The sequence below is a fragment of the Vulpes lagopus genome, chromosome 15, assembly GCF_018345385.1.
Source record: "Vulpes lagopus strain Blue_001 chromosome 15, ASM1834538v1, whole genome shotgun sequence".
Taxonomy (NCBI): Eukaryota; Metazoa; Chordata; class Mammalia; order Carnivora; family Canidae; genus Vulpes; species Vulpes lagopus.
Genome location: NC_054838.1, coordinates 6,003,167 through 6,028,436, shown reverse-complemented (window position 1 = coordinate 6,028,436; position 25,270 = coordinate 6,003,167). Strand labels below are relative to the sequence as shown.

General features: G+C 39.3%; 1 long non-coding RNA gene across 1 annotated transcript in view; it reads left to right on the top strand.

Annotated features, from left to right (window-relative positions):
* Positions 1-25,270, top strand: part of LOC121476609 — a 37,598-nt gene that overhangs the window by 10,782 nt on the left and 1,546 nt on the right. The window contains exon 2 of the long non-coding RNA XR_005983971.1: positions 24,647-24,744. This is a non-coding gene — a long non-coding RNA (uncharacterized LOC121476609). The remainder of the gene's footprint in view (positions 1-24,646; positions 24,745-25,270) is intronic.

Genomic DNA, 25,270 nt, shown 5'->3' with positions numbered 1-25,270 from the left:
CTAAAGCCAATGCAAACGCTTTCATTAGCTATGTTATGACAATTAAATAACAGCTTTACTATGTAAGAGGTGAGCAAATACACATTTTGAATGGAATTTCTAAATAATCGAAATCTTAAAAGACATATATAGCTTTTCAGATACTGTGTATGATTACACCACCTGGCAGATTCGATCACCCAAAGAATTTTCAGTTCTACTCTGCAACAGCTCTAGTAAATGGTTATCAAACCAGGGCTGCAAAACCTTGTTGCAAAAGTACTTCATGCCATTTTTGGAGAACCCTAATGCAATTTCTCCCTTTCATCTTCCTTTCTTTTTTTCTTTCCTTCCTTCTTTCCATGATACTAAATCCTACTCTGGGACACGTTCTGTGTTAGGTTCATGCAATCGTGAACAAGATACCGTCCCTAACCTCAAGTAGCTTATGGTCTACATGGACATACAGTAAAGTTAAAAGGCAATACAAGGTGAAAGTGTCAAGACAGAGGTAAACTTAGGTATTGGCAAATATTACCAGACACTTATTGTGTCATAGGTACCGTTCTTGAGCTTAGGAGCCCACAAGATAATTCTTACTTTATGGTAAGGCAAAACCTTTCTATTTGCTATTTTAATTCACTAAGTCTAGTTCCATGCTCTAAAAACATGCAGAATAATTTTAATTTTTTGCCATATTCAATAATCTTGTCGAAGACTAGTTTTTTTTTTTTTTTTCTTTCCTTGGGAGACACCCAGGGGCAAACTCAATCTATGATTATCCGCAAAATGAGTCTGAAATTTTCCTATGATGGGAAACTTGAAGGAAAGGTTGTTTGGAATTTTCCACTGTTGTTAATTTTAGTTGAGAAGACAAAGCACTGCAGGTCACCGTCCTTCACAATTTCACTTTCCCAGAATACATTCTACAAACAGTGATATTGATGAGTCATCCTTACCATTGACACAAAAGTCAGTACTTGGATTAGCATTCCAGGCAGCACTTGCATTTTAGATGGTAAAAAAATCCCAGATCCTTAGAGGACCAAGGTTATCAGAGCTGAATTTTCTAGAGGATGTGTAATAGAGACTAGTTTATCATCATTTTCTTTCCTTTAGTAAAAGTTTTTAAAAGCATAACACAGACTTTAGGATTTGGTATATAAATTGTTAAGAAATGTGAATTAAATGAATAGCCCTTGGTTTATGGGTTAGGAGCCTTGGATTCTGCTCCCAGGGTGAGAACTAATTAGCTGTGTGACATTGGAAAAGTCATTTAATTATTTCAAATCTGATTTCATCAACTATGTTATGATGAACCTAATATTCCCTAGAATCTAGCAATGATTTTGAACTATGATTTTGAAAGGACCTTATTGAAGAAATAGTTAAAAAGTCTGAGAATCATTTGAAAAATTGAGTACACTCAATAAAACTAAAGAATCTTGCATTTTCCTCACATAAGATTTGCCTATTAAATTTATAAGTCAAACGGTGAAGGTGAAAATAATCATCTCCTAAGCACAATATAATGTGCTAGATTCTTAAAATATGTTTGCTCATCCAATCTTACAATCATTCATTTTATGTGTCTCTGTCACATCTTTATCATACCAGTATTATTGTGTTGAATCAGAGAGACAGGGACTGTGATTTTTTTTTTTAATTACATGAGTTAGTAGAGAAGCTGAGTTGAGATTCACTTATGTCCTGCCCTTTCTTTCTGCTGACTCAATGATCCCAAATAGACTTCAATTCACCCAGGAAAGATTTTACTGACTTCTTTCTGATTTATCTACAATCAATACTTGTTTTTTTTTTTTTTTTCAAACTCTCCGATGATGACTTTCTCCTTTGATTCAGGAGTTATAAAATCTTACTGTGGGTCTGTTCTGACTGATGACCTAAGGAAAATGAGTAATAATTCTTCAAGTGAAGAGTTTGAGGGCAGATGGCATGAATAGAGAATTAAACGAGGTGGGGAGCTCTCTTTTGAAATGAAAAGATTCTGACTACATAAGAAGGGTGGTTGAGGGGCTACTGGGAAAGACTTGGCTCTAATTAAATCTGAGATAGTGTAGAAAACTGCTCTGGAGTTTCTTTGTTACAACAATGAGGACCTATTACCTTGGGACCATGAGCTCTAGAGTCTTGGTGTTATTCTAAAGGTTGACAGCCACCATGTGCTTGGGAGGATACTGGAAAACTACATTGGTCTTATAATATCCCCCATGCTTGAGGACTTAAGCAGCATCTTCTTGGAGCTAGCCTTAGATTGAAATCATTATTAAAGATACTATAGTTTTGGGGACACCTGAGTGGCTCAGTTGGTTAAGCATCTGACTCTTGGTTTTCGCTCAGGTCATGATCTCAGGGTGGTGAGATTGAGCCCCAGGTCAGGCTCTGTGTTCAATGCAGAGTCTGCTTGAGATTTTTTTTTCCCCTCCCTCTCCTATCGGTCCCCCCCTCCCCACCCACCCAACTGCTTGTGTGTACTCTCTCTCTCTCTCTTTCTCAAATAAATAAATGAATACAATATTTAAAGAAAAGATTTTATAATTTTTAAAATGACAACAAATTTTCAAATATCTCCCAGCTAACATAATACTATTTTCAATATAATGGCATAATCACAGAAATAGAAAGGGGGTGTACATGTAAGAGAATGATGACAACAAATTAGTCACTCTGACTTTATCCTTATCCTGAGAGGCTTTATCTCATCCTTTTAAATTCCGACTAAGCTGTGACCAGAATTCTTGGCAGCTTGTGCTGAACATGAAAACCCCCAAATTCTACATTTTTGTTTCTCGAATTAAGGGAAAGAGAGATTTTTCACCTTTTTACTTCTGTTTATAGGCAGTAGTGTCTGGGTCCAAAGTGTGAAAGCATATTTAATAGATATAATCTAACTTGATTCGCTATGAAGGAAAGGAACACTGGATGTTGTACACAACTGACAAATTATTGAACACATCTGAAACAAATGATGTACTATATGTTGGCTAACTGAATTTCAATTTAAAAGAAAAGGAACAAAGAAAAGCCACCGTGCAACAGTGTGGTCATTTAATGCTGTTCTGTATAAAGGTGAAAATTTCTAGCCCCTCTCAGTTTGCTAATAAGTCTATCGTTAGACATTAATATGCTTGATTATCACCCAACATTATTCTATTCCCAAATAGTAGCAGCCCATTTTTTAAAAAAGAGAGCCAACTGTGAATATGGAGATTGCCAGCATTGAAGGGGCTTTTCAGGCTTTCATTTAGAGATAATAAAGTCAACAATGGCCTTATTCTCTCTTTTTGCCCTGATTGTTGATTTCTCTCTTTCTCCAAAGCAATAGTATAACCAAAAGTGTGTGAGCCAAACCAGGCCAAACAAGCTCTTGCAGTAAGATAAACACTTGGGAAAAGATTTCATCTTTTCTATAGAGAAGAGGCTTCATCTTCAGAACTTGGTTATCTAGAAAACCAAAATCTTTCCTTTCATTTTATATTTTCAGAGTAAAGAAAAGAATCCCTACAGATTTAATTTGTTTTTGACATATGCTGATGAGAAATACCTAAAGTAAGGTTAGGAAAGAGCAAAAAAGGGAAGGGAAACTGGTCCCAGAGATGCCTCTGTGTTCACCCCACCTCTCTTTCCTGACCTACGTGAGCATCTCACAGAGTATTCCATTAACACTCTGCCCCGCTATGGGTGGGCTGAAGATCTGCCTATGGGCTGGTCCCTCCCAGCCCTCTTCATGGGCAGACATAGCCTGGGAAAGCCACAACTGTTCAACTTCTAGACAACTGTACCTGTTAAGTTTCCCCAGTCTCCCTACAAGTATTATCTTTTTTTACATATTCCATTGCAAGATAAAAGTTAAAACTGCATTCCTACAGGAATCCTATTTAAACTTCCTCACAGAACAAACCGTATTAATTTAGCCATTTCTGTGTGTGTGTGTGTGTGTGTGTGTCTACCAGCTTTCAGAATTAGCTTCAATATTCTAAACATTCCTAAAATTCCTTGAGGGCAGCAAATCAGTATTACAAAATTACGCCACTCCGTGATGCCTAGTACACTGCTCCCCTCAGAGTGGGATCTCAATAATAAGACGTGGGTTGATATAAGTTCATTTTGTGTCCACGTGAATATGGCAAGACACATTACCCACTCACTCAACCAAGCCAGCACTCAGAAAAATCTGGATAAGGGAATAATTCTTCCTTTCAGCATTTAAGCCACATTCCATCTGCTAACCAAAGTTCCAGAAAAAAACTTTGCATTCCATGTTTCCAGTTATATGCATGATGATTGGCATAACAATACTTTATTAGACAAGGAAAAGCAAGAGTTGGTATATAAGGCACAACCCAAATTGGTAACCAGACTGGTGGCTGGTCCTCAAAATTGTATTAATTTTTTTTTCCGTACATCAAATTCTTAAAAATCTATTCCTTTAGTTTTAAGTCACACAGTCTGTGGGTTCCCCCTGCTGGCTCTTTAACAGTTATAATCAGAAGCTTAAAAAAAAAAAAAACACTGATGATACCTGTGCACTGAAAACCAACTCTAGAGAGAAGAAAGCCATCAGAATGTGCCTGATATTAGAAGATTGTAGCCCAGAAGGGCAGAGAGATGCGAAGATAGAACAGTTGATTTAAGCCAAGGACCAATGAGACTCCACAGATTTTTATTTGACATATTCATCCCCTTAATGCTTTTGTAAATTGGTTGCCAATATCTAAAATATAGATGTATAGTTTCCCTTGAAAGCTGCCAACAGTGAGCCAATATTGCCCCTGGCTACGGTAAGGAGTGTTTGACCTTCTTGGATGGAGCAGGCCCAGTAGAGTTGGCTAGTTACCAGTGTTTCCTATGACCTGATCCACTCTGCCCTAATGTTAGTCACCCTTGCCGTCAGTAGCATGAATAGTTAATTTTGGTATACTTGACCCTTTTCACTCGTTACTGTCCCACGTCCACATTTCACCAGGTGTTTGAGTCTTGGAATTCTCCTTTGACACATAACGTGAGGATTAATCTCTCAAAAAACTACCACTGACTCCTCCACATCCTCCCACCTCAATCCCTTTCCAATAAGGGTTTCCGCGATTTTGACATAAAGAGGGCTAACAGGCCTGGGGAGAAGGATGCTATGAAGACTGTAATCCGGGCTTACCTGCTTATAATGAGACTGCTCTTATCACTTTGAGTTTAAATATGAGAACAAGAGATGTAGAGAGTTCCCTTAATGGAGAAGAACTATCAAAAGAACACAGTTTACAGTTACCATTTCATGTCTGAGTCTATTTCTGTAACGCAGCAAGGGAGAAGAGAGAGAGAGTGGGATTCCAGAAAGCTTTATCAACCAAATAGCAGAGGAGAAAAGGCATCGAGACTAAAAAAAGGGATAAAAAGAATATTTGAGGTCTTTCAAGAAAAGACCATATCAAGACCTGCCCAAGACAGGCTGGAAGTCAGGAAACCCAAACCTCCTTTTACACTACATTTGGATGAAAAGCAAAGCCTTATTTGGTCCATTGTAATTATGTGCCCCCAGGAAACCTGAACCTACCATCCGAACCCACTGCTCCTTGATAATAGATATTCCAGGCGTTGACGGTTCGCCAACATGGTTGTTAACTTTACTCTGCTTATATATTTGGCATGAAATGAGCTGTTTGGATTTTTTTTTCCACCCAGTGGAACAGTTAAATGACAGTGTTCTGAGAACTTTCTGTTGTGACTTTCTCCCACTTAAGTTCAGTTTCTTTCCTTCATCCACCCTTCACTTCAAATACCTCTTTTCCCACATCTCAGTAATTTTTTTTATTAAGAGATGACAAAATGGAGGTGTATGAAGATAACTGTCTGGGGGGCTGGTCAGGATTTCTGGGTCCAAATCACATCTCTGTCACTGACCAGCTTCTGGGCTGGTTTCTCCCAATGGCAAAATATAAAATTCAGAATACAGGAAAATGCCCCCACTTTGGTGACTAGTACGTAATTAGACATCCTTGCACACAGGCTTATTTAATATTTTTAACTGAACCCAGAAGTGAACCAAGGCATCCACAATGTGTCCATGTGACTCAAACACAAGTAAAGTGAATCTGGAGAGCTTATCACCTTTTTTTTTTTCCTTTTGGCAGGCATCTTTCATAAGGATCCTTGCTGTTTTGTGAGAAATGTTAACAAAATGATGTCTGAACAGCTCAAAGTGTATAATGAGCTACTATCAGCATCAAATAAAATGATTCATTGATCCAAGCCAGTTAGCCTGGTACCCGGCCAGTCGGTGTCATGGTTCTAGAAACAGGTGATTAGGTCTCCAAAGATCATGAGTAGCAATCATGTTTAAAACAAAAACTCCCCAGATCCCCAGGGTCAAGTAGACCATACCTGGCTTATAAGGTAAATAGTGGATTCCAGGAATTAGATGATCATTAGTATCTTTTTACATTCTAATACTCCCTTCCCAGCTTCCTGGTCTTTCTTCCTAAAGCCATATTTTTCAAATATCCACCATTCTGTGGGATCTCACTTGGTGTTCTCACATAAAACAAAGAGGGCGGGGGAGCGTGGAGCCCATTCTGAGGTTCTGTAGTTATTTAGGATATGCTGAATTGAACAACAAAAAATATTTTTTTTAAAGGAATTCTTCTCAGAGTCTTTAACATACTCATATGCAATATCTGATCTGTGAGTTTGCATCAGGAAATAGTCACATTTGTTTTGCATGAGTTTTGGTACCACCAGCCAGGGGCAGTTAGAAATGTAATAGAGCATTTTTTTTAAGACAGAGAGAGCACATGTGGTGGTTGGGGGAGGGGGCATGATGGAGGAGCAGAGAGAGGGAGAGGGAGAGAGAATCAGAATCCCAAGCAGGCTCCATGCCCAGCGTGAGCCCAATGTAGGCTTGATCTCATGACCCAGAGATCATGACCTGAGCCAAAATCAAGAGTCGTATATTTAATCAACTGAACCACCCAGGCACCCCCAAAAAGAAAGAAAAAAAAGAAAAAGAAAAGAAATGCACTAGGGCATTTTGATTATCACTGTCAGTTCTAAATAAAAGACTGGCCGTGGAGGCCCATGTTGGCAACCCGGTGGGGACCCCTCATCCTGCAGCTTTTTCCCCGTATCCTTGCTTAATAATCTTATCTTATCTTAATAATCTTAATAATCTTATCATTTTGCTCACTCTCCTTTGTCCACAAGATTCATTCTCCAACCGGGAGACGAGAACCTCCCTCTCCTCCTCCAGCTCTGGCAGGACTGGAGCAAACAGCAGACAGTGGCTGCAGCCCGCAGCCCAGGGTCTCCCTCACCTCCCCGGGGTTCCTTTCCCAGCATTTAAATTTCAGTCAAGAAAGCAGCAAAGGCCGCCAAATTAACAGCTTCTCCAATATTCAGTTCTGTGGGATTTACTATTCCCTTTTCAATCAGACTTGATCCCCGGGGCAATTTCTAAATACCGTTTTATTATTATTATTATTATTAGTCTTGATTAGTGGGCTCACTTGGCAGCTGGTGGTGAATATTTGAATAGTGGGATAGAATGAAGAGGAAGGGGATCCAGGGTCAACAGAGCTGACCGGGGTCACATCTAACCACTAACCCACCTGCCACATTTTTACAAAGGGGGAGTTCTAGTTCTAAGCCCAGGAGGGGCCAGTCGCCTGTCTGGGCCCCACAGTGAGTCTGCTGCAGAGCTGGAACTGGAAGCTGCTTCTCTTAGACCACAGAGAGTACTGCTTTAGCTTGGCACACCTTACAGCCATCAGAAAAAAAAAAACAAAAAAAAACAGAAAAATTTGGTTATAAGAATCTTAATAAACTATGGATGCCTTTAGTGTAAATTCAGAATGTAGGTGTCTCACGTTAGGGATCCTTCCTCCATGCACTGGACTAAATAATACTATGTCGACAAAACAACACTTAGACCCTTAAATACCGGTCATCAGAAGGATGGAACTTGTCTCAGGACAAGAGGTCTGAGGCTCACCTTCCCTTGGGGTAGTAGTCTCTTAATCAGATTTCTACGAGCTTCCAGGCAGGGAAGTGTTCCTGTTAAGCACTTTGGCTTAAAAAGACAAAAACTACTCCTTTTTTTTTTTTTTTTTTTTGATTTTTATTTATTTATTCATGAGAGATACAGAGAGAGAGGCAGAAACACAGGCAGAGGAGAAGTAGGCCCTTTGTGGGGAGCCTGATGCGGGACTCAATCCCAGGACCCCGGGGACACGCCCTGAGCCGAAGGCAGATGCCCAACCACTTAGCCACCTGGGGATCCCACAAAAACTACTCCTGATGGGACTCAACACAAGGGAGACACAGAAGGGGAGAAATGCTTACAGTCTTTACCTACGTAGCTCAGGGAAGCAAAAGAACAGTGAACCTCTCTTCCCAGAATGCCTCTCAGAGCCCTTCTCTTCAGAGGCCTCGTAGCCTCTCCAGGCCACTTCCAAGGAGTTGGGGCCTGGATCCCCACAGCCCCAGGAGCCACACCACTGCCTCTCTTTCCCTTTCACCCTGGATTCACAGAAGCTCGCCTCTGCCTTCCATGTCTCCTGTCCTCTTAGCTCTTTCATCAAACCCTAGCATTTCTGGGGCACCTGGGTGGCTCAGTTGGTTAAATGTCCCACTCTTGATTTGGGCTCAGGTCTTGACCGCAGGGTCATGATATGGAGCCCAACCTAGAGCTCTGCTCTTGGTGTGGAGTTTGCTTGGGATTCTCTCTCAGCCTTTCCCCTTGCCTCTCCCCCTGCTCAGGGGCATGAGGTCTCTCTCTTTCTCTCTCTCTCTCTCAAATAAATAAGAAAATAGAATCTTAAAACAAAACAAAACCAAACCCTAACCTTCCTTTGCATTTTTCTCACTTGACCTTGGTGGCTCATTAAACTCAGATCCTATATTATCCTCCTTTCTTTGAAGGAAAAGAGGACTTAATCTTCAAACCATTCAGGCAGTGAGGAGAAACATTTACACTCAATTCTTGCAGATAGCAAAGAAAACAAGAAAAGCAAACCAATTAGTTTTCATCTTAAGATCATTTGAATATTTATATTGTCCTGATTATAAATATGATCAGGACATGTAAATATGTCCTTTATGAAGGACAAAACTCTAATCCAAATTCTCCACTACCAAAACTAGCTCTCTGTTCTCAGTTTCTGATATCTTTGGTACAATAAACTCTCACCTTGTGTAATCTTTAGTTTCCTCCTTCTGGTATTGGTTTTTAGGCATCTCAAGTCCAGCTCTTGGGAGCTTACAGTAGGCAAAAAAAAAAAAAAAAAAAAAAAAAAAAAGGGCAGGGGGAGGAATGTGACATGATCCATGAGTGGTGTCTAGGACAGGACAATAACCAGATCATCTTTTCTAAAATGGGGATAATAATAAGATCTACTGTGTAGCATCACTATGATGACTAAAAGGAGATAATTAATTTATGTGAAATATCTAGCACAGCCCTCAGCACATAAAAGAGTCCAATAAATGTCTACTACTATTAAATTTTTCTAAGAAAAGCTTCCCCAGAAACTAACGGTGATGGTTCCTCCCTTCAATAAAGAATCTAACCTCCATAGAATATTCCCATCCTGGTGACACTTTGCACTTGGCTTTATCAGAAGAGATCCCTATAGTTGATCCCTGTGCCTTGGTTCCACCGGCCGTGCATTTAAAATGAAATTAAAACAGAGAATTTCTTCCATTCACTTAATAAGGACCTATTTTTTTTTTTTTTTTAATAAGGACCTATTTTTAACCAAGTACTGCTCTAGGCCTAGGGGTAGAACAAAAGGAAAAACACAGACAAAATTCTTGAGATCCAGAACACAATGCCACTAGAAAGTGAATAATGCTTAAGGTTTTTTTTTTTTTTTCTTTTTTGAGGAGGGGGATTGAGATCAACTTTTCCCTTTTCTTACATGCCATTTATATTTATATTCAGTAAAACTCCAGGAAAAGTATTACTTATAAACCTTGCCTTCCTAATGTCTCTTGCCAAGATTGCGACTTCCTGTCCTTTGACTGATTCATGAAATAACTGCCAAATGCTGATTTATATTGTTCCTGTTTCTCAAATGATGATATCTGAATGGAATTGGCCTGAGCTATAAGGTTACTGCCTCATTAGCCATTTCCAAAAAATGTGTTTTTACTAAAATCTAGAATTGGACAGCCACCCCCAAAATATATCACTATGCTAAGAAGACCACAAAAATAAAACTTATTCAATTTCTTTTTGAGCACTTGGATAGCCTTCAGGAACAAACATACTATGTAAAATGTAGTTATTTTATTAAATGCTCATTGTCAATGTAAATGAGAGTAATTATGATGAAATATATCTCCAAACACGTATCCATAGTCATAGTGCCATGGCAGGAAGCTCCAAAAGAAAAAAAAATAATAATAAATTCAAGGAGTTGTTTCTAGAAATAAAATCCTGAACATACTGTTATGTATTTTGAGGAAGAAAGAAGAGAGGTCATCAGAGAATCCAACTGGGGTCTACAGAGAGCATTCCACTTGAGTTCTGATTTTGAGAACAAATGTAGAAAAGAGGGGTGTTAAAGAAATATCACACTGGACAAGATGAACAGTAGTTGATTTTATTCCAATACCATTACCAGCAACTGAAAACTCATAATTGAATGCTGTGTGTAGATCTCAAGGGGGTTCTCTGAACACAGAGCAAATCTGGATACCCAGCTCCTCAGAAAAAAAGCCAGAGAGTGTTTAAGAGCTGGGGTGTGGGGAGAAGGCCATCTGTGTCTGTTCACTGGCCTTACCCAAAAGTAAAGGTAAACTTTTTCATACCTTCATGACGGTAAAATTTTATAATAAGCTGAAATTAAGCTCTTGCCCTCCCAAGGATCCTGGGAAACAGGGACCCTCACTTCCCTGATATTCACATTTCAACGAGATGATTCTCAAGTCCTGGAGAAAGACATTCTTGGGCTGTGAGATGAGCAATAGACCTTTTATATTTATATCTTAAGGGAGGGGGGAGAAGGTTTGGAATCACAAGTTTTCAAGAGCAAGTACTCCAAGGGAAGGGAGGTTAGAGGCCTACAGCCAGGAAGAAGCCTGCCCAAAGTTTAGTCAAGTCGAGGGGAATAGTAAGGCCCTCTTGACCAGGGCTGATCTTTTCCACTTAATGCAATCTCATATCACTGTGAGAAGACTACTTGAAAGTCTAAATCCCTGAGAGAAACACCCTATGTCCTCTATAGTTAAGACAGCTAATGTATTGGAAATGCTTTTGACGAGTTGCAATAGGAAGAGGGTAAAGTCCTGCGTTAGACTTGAAAAACGAACACATTTCCTAGATTGTAGACATTTTACCAAGCATCATTTCGGGTAAATAAAACTTAGTGTTTCCACGCATTGGAATTCACCGTAAGGCAAGAGTTTTACTTGGCTTCCTAAAATAACTAAATCCACACTAAGGAAATGGAGGTGCAACATGAAACCTATTTCGAACTTCAGTTGAATTATGTGGCTACATGTGAAGCGGCGTCAGATCCTAGGAGAGGCAGGGTTGCTGGAGTTCCTTCAAATGGAATGAGCAAAATCACAGAAGGTAAAAGCTGTGTTCGACATTCCAAATCCCTCCATTTCTCCCATGGACTGGCTGGTGGCATCATATAGGAAATAACTACTGAGTGCGTAGTACACCTGGCACTCTTCTTGGTTTTCTGACCTCTTTCCTCATGGTGCTTGCATTTGTTGGGTGGACACAAACATCAAGACAAGTATAAAAATATATATCAAATGACTAAGGGGCTAAAAATGAACACAATGTAGGATAAGAAAGAAGGACAGAGGTGGAAACGATGGGAAGGGGGGCAGAGCCCACAAGGCTCTTTCTCCCCAGAAACTCATCCAAGCTGGACTTTGATGTTGCCTTCGCCACAGTAAACTAGTTCCATTTCCGTTTGTCTTTCTGGCAAACTGAATTTTTGCCATGATAATAGAAGGTGTAGAAAGCGTACAGATAATTGATGATCCAAAAGTGACCAATAGTGTGCCATATTGTTCAAAAATAGAGGAAGGCTTGCACACATTCTGAAACAAGACTTTTCACTCCTGTAATGCTGATTCCTACCAGTTTATGTCAAACACTTTGTGGATATGCCTTAAATGCTGCCTGTTTTTTTTGGAAGTCAGAGCTTCTGAAAACTGAGCTTTGCATAAAAATAAAAACTCTACTCAGTGCTTAGAATCACCTCGGGAGTTTTCCTTTGACATAATAAAAACAAATCAAACTCACATTGCTTTTATATATTAGTACACGGTCTACCCATTTTTACTTTGTGACTATGTAGTACATCACATTTGGAAACTACTTATCTAGATATTAATTCATTCAATCCTCCAAAAATCCTATAAAAATTATTATTCCAATTTTATAACGGAGAGAAGTGATTGTCACTGAGGAGAATGCCAGAAGTCCTATATCTAGCAAATGTCAGAACTACTAATAGAAAAATAGGAGAAATCATTTATGGTCTTGGCTTAGAGAGGCCTCTATCTTAACAGAGTTCTCTTTCCTAATTTAGAAATTAAGAGTTTAGACTCAGTGAGGTTTAGGCTCTTTTTAGCTCAAAGTTAATGGTTTTGGTTTGGTGGATTTTGTAATTACAACTTCATCTCCGTGTCCATATGGTACATTCTGGGGGAATATACTCGCATTATTAAAAGGGTTATGAAGGCAAAGTTGTTTATCAAAGGAAAAAACCCAACTTCCATGTTCCCCTCGTGTGAAATTAAGAGGATAGATGAGAATATACCCAAGATGTTTTCCTGTTCTATTATTCTACAAAGTGTTTTTGTAGAACTGTGGTTTTTGTAAAATCTTGCAGGTTTTGATTATACAATATTTTTGTTTTTCTTGTCTCTTCCTACCATAAATATGCTTATCAATACTTGGGGCATTTTTTCTGTAAATTCACAAGAAAATCTGTTTGCCTTCCCTAAGCACACATGCACAGAAAACTTCAGAGGCTCAGAGGCAGCCAATCCGAGTCCACCAACTAGCAATGAGCTGGAAATCTGCCTTTACTGGACAGGGTGATTTAAACATAGCAGATTCAAAAATATTAAAGTATTCCTTTCCCTACCTCAAGTGGCATTTCATTCATTTCACTGAACATTTATTTCCCATCTGAGGACTCAAATGGAACCACATTTAAAGCTTTATGCTCTATGGAAAAGGTTGTACCTATACTGCATGTGCGTTCAGGAACTTGGCAAAATTTCCAGACCCTTCTGCACTGAGAAGGCGATTTGTGGTGCTATTATAAAACCAGGGTGATTGCTCAAAACCCATATCCTTCCTTTACATAAATGATGTAACTGCCCACTTCCAAATATAAAAATAAGATTTATGGTACCCAGCTAAAGAAAGAAACATGGCAAAGAGGAGAGAAGACACTCCACAACTCTCCTGAACCACTCTACAATGCTACAGATGAAGCAAATTGTGAAAGAGGCACTGATGGTCTGTAAAGGCCTCCTGGCTCCTCCAGTCTAGCCCAATCCCTGCTGCCCACTGTCTTCCAGCTCCTGCCCAGCTGCCAAGAAGCAAGATTTCCTCAACCTGCACCTGTCGCCAACCCTCAATCCCCTCACTCTCACCCCTACGTGTGCAAGTAAGCAGCCCAGCCATGCTGCTATAGCTTTTGCTTCCTAATTGTATGTCCTTTCCATACTTGTCCCATCATTATTCCCTTTTCCCCTCTCTTAGGAACATTCCCAGTGGACTTAGGTAAGAATTTCTTGACTGTCATTAATAAGGTGTTTGGTTCAACTAGCATCCCTTCACCAACGTAATTTTGTACTATAATGTTTCAGGTAAGACCCTTTCTGTGGGCTAACTTTCCCTAGCCCCTTGACTGTAGATTTCCAGCAAGGTCTATCAGTGAGACAACACAGCAATTTCTCTATCATCCAATGGGCCACAGCAGAGCCTTCTCCAACAAGATCTGGATGTCAGCCCTGGTGTTAGGGAGAGAGTCTCTCTTGGTGGTCCTATCTCAGCCCTGAAGATGCTAGCTCGTCCTTATATGCCCTATCTCTGTGTTCTTTGGAACTTTTTTTACTTCTTCCTCTCCAAACTCCCACTATCCCCATCTTGTTACTGTTGATCATTCTTTAGGTTAAATTTTCCCTACTCAAGACTGTGGAGATTGTCTTCTGGTCAATCATTGACTGGTATGTAGCTCTAAGATTTTGAGACCCAGAAATACTGATTTTAAAGGTGATGTTATGAGGAAAGGGGTCTTTTCATCTCACTGCTAAACCTCCCAGAGTGGCTTTATTTCTGAAGATAGGTGTTAGTAGAGATTTAACAAGGCCTTTGGAAGAAAACTACATTTGAAGAACAGCTAAACCTTCACTTAGGATGCAAAGAAAGATAAGCCTTGTAGAGTCTGAGAACAACTAAAGAGTCAAGAGGGGCATTCAAAAGCTTTGATTTGGATCTGCATCATTAAGAGTTAGCTAAACTGTGAGGTTAGGGGCACAGTCCTCCAGAATGCCACCTTGCCCAAGACTTGTGGCACCAACTGCAAGTTTGGCAGTTCCAAAACCCAAAACCACTTGGGCTTTCTAATTCACTAGAAAGCTCTCAGAACTCACTATTATACTTAAATCACATTTATTACAGGAAAAGGATACAAATTACAATGAACTATAGGAAGAGATGCATAGGACAACATCTAGGAAGCCCAAACATGGAGCCTCTGGTCATCCCTCCTACCACCCCAGTCTGTGGAGTCATGGACAGATAGTGTTACCTCCTCCTGTGGCCATGATGCATGACAATATGCATGAGTATTGCCAAGCAAGGCAGCTTACCTGCAATTTGGTGTCCAGAATTTTTTTTATTGGGACTCATTATGCAGGCACGGTTGACTGAATCATTATTCATGTGGTTGAGCTCAATCTCCAGGACCTACACCCTCCCTGGAGACTGAGCTAATATCACCTGACCACAAGGACCCACCGTGAGCCACCTTGGTAGCAGGTAGCATAAGTAATCAGATGAGTTCCCAAGGGCCCATCATGATGACAAAGATACTCCCATCACTCAGGAAGTCATGAAAGTTTGCACTAAATATGCTAGAAAGCTGAAGTAAAAGAAGGTATGGGGGTTGTTACACTAAAGCCAGATTTGATTGGAAACAAAAAATAGCTGCTTACATAAGGTCAGTCTCATTGAAAGGATAATAGATTGTATATGAAACAGAAGTGGCAGCAGCACAATGTTCTAGGATTTGCTATCTTGCCATTTTTTTACCTGTTCTTTTAGCTTCGGGACCCAAGGTTTCATACAATGGCATGAAAAATGGATTTAGAAGTGAAATTAGTCACGTTAAATCCCCACTGCCTTCCTTTGCATAATAACATTTTCATCCGTGGATACTAGCATGCTTCATCGCATTGTAGATTTGCCTCTGTAAGCATTCCCAAAGCCCGGAGAAACCATTCCTTGCCTCCTTCCTGCCTCTCCAACCTCAGGAAGGATTAGTGTATCAAAATGGAACTGCCCCATTGGATTCTGTGGTCATGTGCTTCTTTTGTCCTCTTTCTTCTTGTTCGAAATGGCTTTCTATGCTAAATGGTTAGATCACTGTTTTACATTTGTACATAATTCAATTACATCAGGTGTGGCTCCAGGGAATTTCAAAACGTTATTAAAGTTAGTGAAACCATGCAAACTGTTTGAAATAGACATAAAATGTTATTTCCATGGGTGCCTTCTTATTACGTTTGTTCCAGCTAAACCATATGTGGTGAAAGGCAAAATGCAATAGAGGTGAGTCAGTCAAGGAAAGCAGATCGGCTACTCATAAGTCCATGGTAATCAACCTTGGTGGATGGTCAACACTGACAGTCTGTTCTCCTACATTTGTCTGGTCACCTTCTTTTGTTATTTTGACCTAAACTTCAAATCTTAACTCTCCTTTCTCTTTCTCAAAACTAAGCAGATGATGTCATCATTTACTTTTTGGAGAAAATACGAGGTTTATGAATATATAGGCACACACACACACACACACACAAATGCCTGCTTCACTTGCCATCAAATATCCACACTTGCCGTGTATACTGAAGTAAGCTAACAATGCTTCTTCTTGGTTAGAGTAGATGTGCAGCCCCTTTGTCCACCCTGGGGTAGTACCTCTTTATATAATTTTGATCTTATCATCTTCACTCTTCTCTGAAAATTGTATTATTGATTAATTCTTATTCCTTTTCTTTTTTATACATTGTCACTCTCTTTGGATTTCTCCGTTGGCGTTTAAACATCCTCAAGTCTCTTCTGTTTCAAAATTAAAATCTTTCTCTCAAATGCTACATCCTGCATCATTTAGGAGTCTATCTCTCTCTTCACCTTTAAGGCCACACATATATAAAGATATGTTTCAATTCATTTCCAACTCACTCTTCTGACTACACTAGTCTGGAGTCCGGACCTCATCATTGCACCGAAACAAGTCTCATGAAAGGCCCTCAAAACCTACTGTTGCTAAAGCCAATGAATATGTGTAGGCCTCTATTAACTAACTTCTCAGCATTATTTGATTCTGCTGACCACTCCTTTCTTCTGGAAACATTTTCTTGCCCATTATTACAGGGTCTATTACTTTCTTGACCTAGTTATAGCAATGGCTGCTCTCTTTAACCTCTTTGTCTTCTTTCCTTAGCCATTTAACATTGAAACTTCTAAAGTTCTATCAGAGACCCAATTATATTGTAACTTTGCATTGTGTTTCTTAGAACCATCATCTATGCTCATGTCTCCATCGCTCCCAAACATAGATGACACTCAGACCTATATCTCCAAGGTGGATAGCTCCTTTGCATTTCAAGTATGAATTTGCAATAGTCAACTTGAAAAATGGTCTCAAAAACTCTTCTGACATAACACATCCAAACCACACTCATGACTCCCCTTTCACCAAAATCTTTACCCTCTTGTGATGGTCCATGTCTCATCCATTCAGTTGAATAAAACAGATATTTTGAAGTTATCTTTGACACCTTTGTCTCCCATACCTCCTGTATCCAATCTATTATGCAGTTGAGTCAATTTTTTCCCTTAAGACTTAATTAAACATATCTACTTTTCTGTCCTCATGAAAAAATCCCAGTCCAAGCCAACATAATCTCTCTTCCAGACATTAAAATATCTCCAGAAATGTATCCCTGTCCATGTTTTTACTTCCTCTTGCTTCCCCCACCCTAATACATTCACCGTGCTATAGGCAGAGTGATCTGATGATGTCACCTCTGCTTAAAACACTTTGGTGGCTTTCTATTTTTCATAGATAGAGATATATAGATATAGATCAAAATCCTTGAGTAGTTTACAAGGCTTGGTTTGTCCTGCCCCTTGGTCATCCCATTTCTCCCCTGCCCTTTGCTTCCTTTGTTTTAGCCACACTGACCATCTTTAATGAATTGAGGTACCCTGCTGCTTCTCGCCTTGTTTTCCTCATGAAGTACTCCTACTTCTTTGCTTACCCATGTAACTCTTATTTTCAGATCCCACTTCACTCATCACTTCCCCTAGAAAGCTTGCTTAATATTCCTGTCTAGATCAAATCTTCCTATTATACGATCCCATGGTAGCATTTACTTCTCCTTTATTTAATACATCACCTTCATGATGTTATATTTATTTATGTAATAATTTCATTATTCTTTGTCTCCCCTACAGGACTACATACTTAAAGAGGACAGGGAACTTATCAACTTATTGTACCCCCAGAAGCAAACATAATGTCTGATTACCATTAAGTATTTAGGTACATAAATAAATGAAAGAAATTTCACGTGTTTTTGTGTACAAAATCACTTACAGAGAGCAAACTTTCTGCATTTGAGGGTAACATTTCACCATTTATGGGAAGGGGGCATTTTGTAAATTTCCTTTTTTGGTCAAAATGTTCTCCTCAAGAACTTGGAAAGCCTCAGGGGTAATCTAGAGGTCAACTGGGAGGTAAACAAAAGGGAAAGTTACATGGCAGATAACCAAAACAATTTTCCCTGTGTTTTACATTAGACTTCCATGGACTATTTTGTTTGAATGAGTGTCCATTCTTATTCCCCATCAGAAAGGTTTGAAAATGACTGAACTAGAGGCATCTGGGTGGCTCAGTGGTTGAGCGTCTGCCTTTCGCTCAGGTCGTGATCCTGGGGTCCTGGGATCGAGTCCCGCATTGGGCTCTCCACATGGAGCCTGCTTCTCCCTCTGCCTGTGTCTCTCCCTCTGTGTCTGTCTCTCATGAATAAATAAATAAAATCTTTAAAAAAATAAAAAGGTGAACTAGTAAGTTTCAATGGACAGATAAGAAAATAGAAGCCCATGTTAAGAAAGTGAAATAACCCCAAGTTGCAAAAAAACCACCCAGAAAAAATAAAGAATCCCCAAGAGGAGGAAAACTGCCTGGAAAAAAATATAAGTAGTCTTCTAATCACAAAGAGAAACACTTCCTTTCCCTCTCCTCCTTCCTCTCATTGGTAATTCCCATTTCCTCCTGCTGCCTTTATTCCCACAGTATTTGTTACATTAGCAAGCAATGGCCTTCACAGATGGAATGTGAATGTTTCACGGTCTGGCTTTGGAAAGGAGAGCCGTTCTGGTAACTACGTTTCCCAGGCAACGTTCATTCTGTCATTTCCCAGATGGAGATGGCAGGTATTTTTTAATGCCAGAACTTTCCTCAAATAACTAATTGACTGTCACTGTTTTTTTATTTCTGGGGTTAATTTGAAAATATTTAATCATTACCTTAATCCATACAGATACAATCCATCTGTGCTATGGAATCCCAATAAGCAGAAAATTACTAACTCTGGGAAACGACAAAGGGTTGAGGAGGGGGAGGTGGGGGGGTGACTGGGTGATGGGCACTGAGGGGGGCACTAGACGGGATGAGCACTGGGTGTTATATTATATGTTGGCAAATTGAACTCAAGTTAAAACAAATGGAAAACAAAAAGCAAAGAAAATGAATTAGAGGCATAATATATTGTTATCCTTCTTTGCAAACACCAGAGGGCACTAAATACCGAAAAAGAAGCCAGGAATGTTACAAACTGTACAGAAATAGATTTTCTCACTAGAGGGAGCAAAAGAAAAGTTATAATAACAACTGTACAGGCTCTTGGAAAAGTCTATGTAGAATATATAGGCTGCTTCAAGATAGGAGAATAAGTATTTATCTTATTTAGAGAAACATAGTACTACCAGGGGAATTATAATAAAAACCACCCAGAAAATATAATCTCTTCCTCAGGAATCTTAAAGTGATAGAAAATCTGTATCTGTATCATATACACCATCGCTATCCTCTCCCTGTCTCTGTTTGTCTCCTTCTCCTCCCATTCCCTCCTTCCATACTTAGGCCTCTATTTCTAGCTCCATCTCCGGCTCTTTCACTATCGGTATGGCTATCAATATATGTGTGTATGTGACATAAAGCAAACAGTGAAAACTATAACTTCTCAATAGAAAAGCGAGTAAAACATAAAAACAGAATTCACAGAAGTAATGTGGCAAAAGAGATATAAGGAAAATTTTCACCTATAAAAAAGCAGTGCAATATAAAACAAAAAAATGATAGTGCTACAAGCTAGTAAGTATATAATATAATAGGCACTTTCATATACCATTGGCAGGAGTATGAGATTGATTGGTTAAAAATATTCCAGAAAGCAATGTGGAGATCATATGTGTCGATGGATAGGTAGATCCATAGGTAGATCTTTTTAACTTGAAAATTTTCACTTCTTTAAGTCTTCCTTAAGAAAATAATAAGAGATAGGTAAAATATGAACGTACAGAGGCATTTGCCAGAGCAATATAATAATAACAAAGTGGAAGTGAACTTGGTGTCTTACAGTAAAGAAAATGTTATAATAAAGTATTATTATAGCCATACGATACTATGCTTTCACTAAATTATAAGGTCTTCAGAAATTATTAAATATTATTTGATAACATAATACAATGTTAAGTTGAAAAACAGAACACATAATTATTTGCCCAGTATGTTTTCAATATATTTTTAAATATTCCTTTATTAATGGTGGTTAGATTTACGGTGTAGGCTTACAGGTACTCCTTATTTTCTTTGTAAACTTTTCACACTTTCTAAATGTTTTAGACTGTGTAATGTACCAGTCTTATGATTAGAGAAAAGAATGCTTTTAACTAGTATTTTGAAAAGAAAACAAAATTTCCCAAAAGATGCAAGAATAGCAAAAGCAGATTTTATTAGGATAGATTTAAAGAGCTGAAAATGCTCAGGTTAAAATATGTATTGCCATCTACCTACCTATCTATCCATCCATTATCCATCCATCCATTTTCCATCCATCCATCTCTCCATCTATCCATTTATCAAAACACACGCATATGGGTGGTATGTGAGTACTTATTTTGCAATGTGTTTGCTAGCATTAAGTAATATAATTTGTTTTTTGTTTTATATTATTTTGGTTATTGTTGAAGCTGAATATATATCTTATGATATTTTGGGCCTTTAGTAATTCCATTACTGCAGTGAATTTTCTACTGCTTAATGTAGAGGCCATATTCAAAGTTCACCTCTATACCAATAATTTCTATGTCAGAATTTTTTTCTTCATTCAAGAAACCAATTCAGGATCATACAATGCATTTACTTGCTATATTTATTTAGTCTCTTTTAATCTGGAACAGTTCTTCAGGCTCTCTTTGTCCCAGGTGACATTGACTTTTTATGATGACCACAGCCATTTATTTTGTAAAACATTTCTCAACAATTTATGGGAGTTTTTCTTATAATGCAGTTCCGGCTATATACTTTTGTCTGGGACAACCATGAAGTAATTTTTTTTTCTCTATGAATCACATCACATGCCATTCGTGGTGCTCAATAACCAATTTCTGGATAATGTACATATCCTGTATCTCATCAAAATTTACACTATAGTTCTATCATCCTTTGATGATTCATGCCTGAATCAATTATTACTAAGCTAATCACAAGATGGTTGATTTTCTAATATCATCATTCCTCTACTCCTATTAATAGTTTTCATTTTTCTATTATAAAAAATTGTCCTTTCTATTTATACATATTAGCAGTACAGGCACATGGATTTTTTTTTTAATCAATGGGTTATAATCCTTTACTACTGTTTCTAATTTTAATATACCTATGGTGCCAGATTTGACCATTGGAAGCCCCTTCAGGAGAGTCCTTTGTCCTATTGACATGTTCTCCGTCTTTTTTTTTTTTTTTTCCAGCACATCCTTACTTTGTGCACCACAAAATGTTCCAAACTCATCTTGTACTTTTCCTGTCTCTCAACCATGGAAAATTCCAATCCAACGCTACAGGGTGCTTTGTAGCCTTCTTCTCTCCCATATTTGTATCTCATTTCTCTAAAAGTGAAAACTCTACCTCCTAACATCATCACTGTCTTTACTCATTGACTAAAGATTGCAATACACAGAAAGTAGTCTAAGATTTGCTATACAAATACTACTGTGATATCTACCAAATAGAGTGAAAGCTTAGGTTACAGTTCTTTTTGAGGTTAGAATAAAGATATAATTCAAAAGTTATTTGAAGTTTAAAAATATTTTTTAAGCTACTTGGTTAGTCTTTTATCCTCTTTGTTGTGGATATGTTATTTAAAACCTTATTTTTTAACAAAGATAATTACATTCAGTTAGGGTTAGCTTACTTGGAAAAGTTAAATGAAAGGTTCTTATGGGCTTATTAATGCATTTCCATTCAATGCCATATTAGAAATATTTTCATTTATTTCATTTTTACAATGTTTATTTTTGAGGATAAAAAGTATCCTTAACCCAAAGTATAAAATAAATATCACTGGGTCCATTCTGTTACAAGTAAATAATTGAATAAGTAAACAGGGAACAAGAGATGAATCTTCCATGTCGATGAATTCCAAATAATGTATGTAGTTATTTTGTCTTCAAAGAGGTAGAACCTAACTCTTTACTCTCCAAATGTGAGCTGCCCATTTCTCTCTGTTTCTCCCTCCTTTCCTCCTTCTCTTCTTTCCCCTCTCCTTTTTTATCCTTATCCCTCTATTTCTATCTCCATTTCTTTCAACAGTTTTAGTACCCTCCTTTTTCTCTCTCTTGCATGCACTGACTCTCTTTGGGCAAGTATGTGTAACTTGACCAGGATCCCAAAATAAAATGGATGTGAAACTTTCACTGACTCTTGAAAATCTCAACTGAAGGACCGGAAAGCAGGCAGAAGAATCGGTGAAGAGATGTCCTTAGAAAGAGCTGTTTCTACACCGTGAGTCCTCACTCCACCCCACTCCAGGGAGTGGATAAACCTTTACCAGAAGCTTATCAAGGCAAGGTAATATTTATAGGACCACTCTTAAGACTTAAAACGTGTTTCCACAATGAGAAAGCTTGAGGACGAGTAACGGATTTATGTCTGAGAATACCAATATAGTCTATGGCAGCAAAGCTCTAGAGGTACCTTTGCTATCCTCACTGGGATAGGCCTGAACTCTCAGACTTTGTTGAAGCAAAGAAATGAGAGTTTTCCACAAACCAGATTGTTACCCATATAGGAGCAAGAGCAGTATTGGGTTATCTTAGGTCCTCTCCAGCAAAGCTGTCTAGAAGCTTAGAGGAGTCCTATCTGCAAGGAGCTGAATATAGCCAATAGATTGCTGGGGGCTAAGGAAATGAACTATAAGTAACCACTTGGAATAATGAAGCATCCACTCAGGCCAAGGGACTTCATGGAGAGAGGTGCTCATTGATGGTGATTGCTAAGGATCCAATACCATTTGCAGGTGTCTAAGATCGCAGAGCCATTCAGCCTAGGCAGGATGCCTCTGTACCTGACATGGGCTGGCTGGATGTCTGCGTCCCCAAAATTCATATGCTGAAGCCTTAATCCCTCATGTGACTATATTTGGAGATGGGGTTCTTCGGGGGGTAATTAGGAGATGAAGTATTTATTTTAAGAAATAATTGAGTTAAAATGAGGCTGATAAAATGGGCCCCAATCCAATATCATTAGTATCCTTAAAAGAAGAAATTTGAATACACAGAGACATATCACGAGGGTAGACCATGTGAAGATTCTGAGAAAAGATGATCATCTGCAAGCCTCAGGAGAAACTGAACTGAACTGAACAGGCACTACTGACACCTTGATCTTGGACTTCTAGCCTCAGGACTTTGAGAAAATAAATTTCTGTTAAACCGCCCTATCAGTGGCATCTTGTTATGGCAGCTCTAGCAAATGAATACAATATCACCTATATATCTTTGACATGTCACACTTAATTTCCCTTCCTGTTCTCTGTTTCTGACCCAAAACTCATTCTTCAAACCTAATTCATTCTCCTTCTGTTATTGTTCTTGGCTTCTTTCCTTAGTTGCAATTGGTATCTCTTCCTCTTATATTAGGCCTGCTTTTAGCCTCTATGGATACAAAATCAATCTAAATGGATTCCAGCACTTTTCCTGAGATCTCTTTCACAGGGCTAATAGACCACCAAATCTCATCTTTTCTATTCTCGTTTGTTTGTTTTTTTTAAAGATTTTATTTATTTATTCATGAGAGACACAGAGAGAGCAAGAGGCAGAGACACAGGCAGAGGGAGAAGCAGGCTCCCTGCTGGGAGCCTGACACGGGACTCAATCCCGGGGTCTCCAGGATTGGGCCCTGGGCTGAAGCCAGGTGCTAAACCGCTGAGCCACCCAGGGATCCCCTATCTTACCTATTCTCAACCCAAATCCTGTGGTTGAATTCAACCAAAGCCCGGAAACTATAGCCTTGTAAACTTCTCATCAACGAATATCCAACCAAGACTTGGGGAAGTGAACTTTCTTCCCCTAGGGGGGCATTGGAAACAGTAACAAGAGACACTAATAAAGGATAGTTAGGAGAAAGGCAGGCAGAGACAAGCACACCTGCCCCCTCCGTGCTAAGAGGAAACCATCTTCAAAGGGGTTTTACGCCACCCTGGAAGGAGCCCTCCACCCTTTCCCATGTGATGGATAGATGAAGAAACCTCACTGGGTGATAAGTGTGTGGAGGGTCAATCAGATTAAAACAGCCCTCCAACAAGCCCATAAAAACCTCTAGACCTAGAAATTCTGGTGGCAACCCTCTCAGGTGCCCTCCTTCTTCAGGAGCTTTGTCCTATCGCTCAGTAAACTGCATTGCTGCCCACCACTCTTGGTCTGGTCCACCTCTTCATTCTTCGAAGCAGCCAAGAACCAAGAACAGAGGGCACTGAAAAAAAAAAAGAAAAGAAAAGAAATCCTGTAACAACAGGAAACCTGGAGTCCAGGTTCAAAGTCGTTGATGGCTCTTCAGCACACTAGTTTGAACCACAGCAGAGAAGCTGTTTGTCTCTGACAGCCTCACACCTGCTCTCCTTCCTTTCCTCTCCTTCCCTTCTCCTTTTCCCTTATGCAATGAGGATGTTACCAGAAGCAGTGTGTGGCTAGGTGATATTTCTCTCCCTTACCAAGGGTTCTTTTTACATAAGTTGCTAGCTATATGGACCTCATGGTGCTTTTGCTTGGGCTGAAGGAATAAAGACAATAAACTTATTCTCTCTCTCTCTCTCTCTCTTTTAGAAAGAGGTGTCAAGGTAATGGAAGAGGTGGAAAGAGTAGAGGCAATGGGATGATGTTTGCCACCCACCAAATCCCTTGGGTCATATAAGAGCTTCTAGGTAAGAGAAGAGTTAGGACCTGAGCGTGACGGACCCGTGTCATGAGGGACCTAGTGACAGCCTAGGAACTGACACTGCTGCAATGGGACTCAGTCACTAGGAAGTTGAAGAGAGGATCGGTCACCTCCCTTTCCTAAAAAATGCTCTGCTCTGACCTCCAGGAACAAGAGGAGCTTTAGCTTGGCTGGGTGTGTGCATGAGCACAAGCCTGCTGAGCTTCCTTCAGGTACCTGTGAATGCTGGGGTCTGACAAGGGAGAGCTGAGTAACACCTGCCAGATGCCACGCAGCAGTTTGCTTGCAGGGCTGAGCCGAGAGATGGAATTTTGAGCATGTTTTACAGATGCTCTTTAAAGATCCCTGGAAATGGGGAGGCAAGATACTGGGCTGAGCAAGGCCGTGGTGTGGGGGTACATTGGGAGTACTGACTAGGACAATGTTACGGTGGGAATTTACTTTTTTTTTGGTCACATGTTTTCCATGCAGAGGGACTCCTAAATCCAGGATGAGCTCACCCCGCAATAATC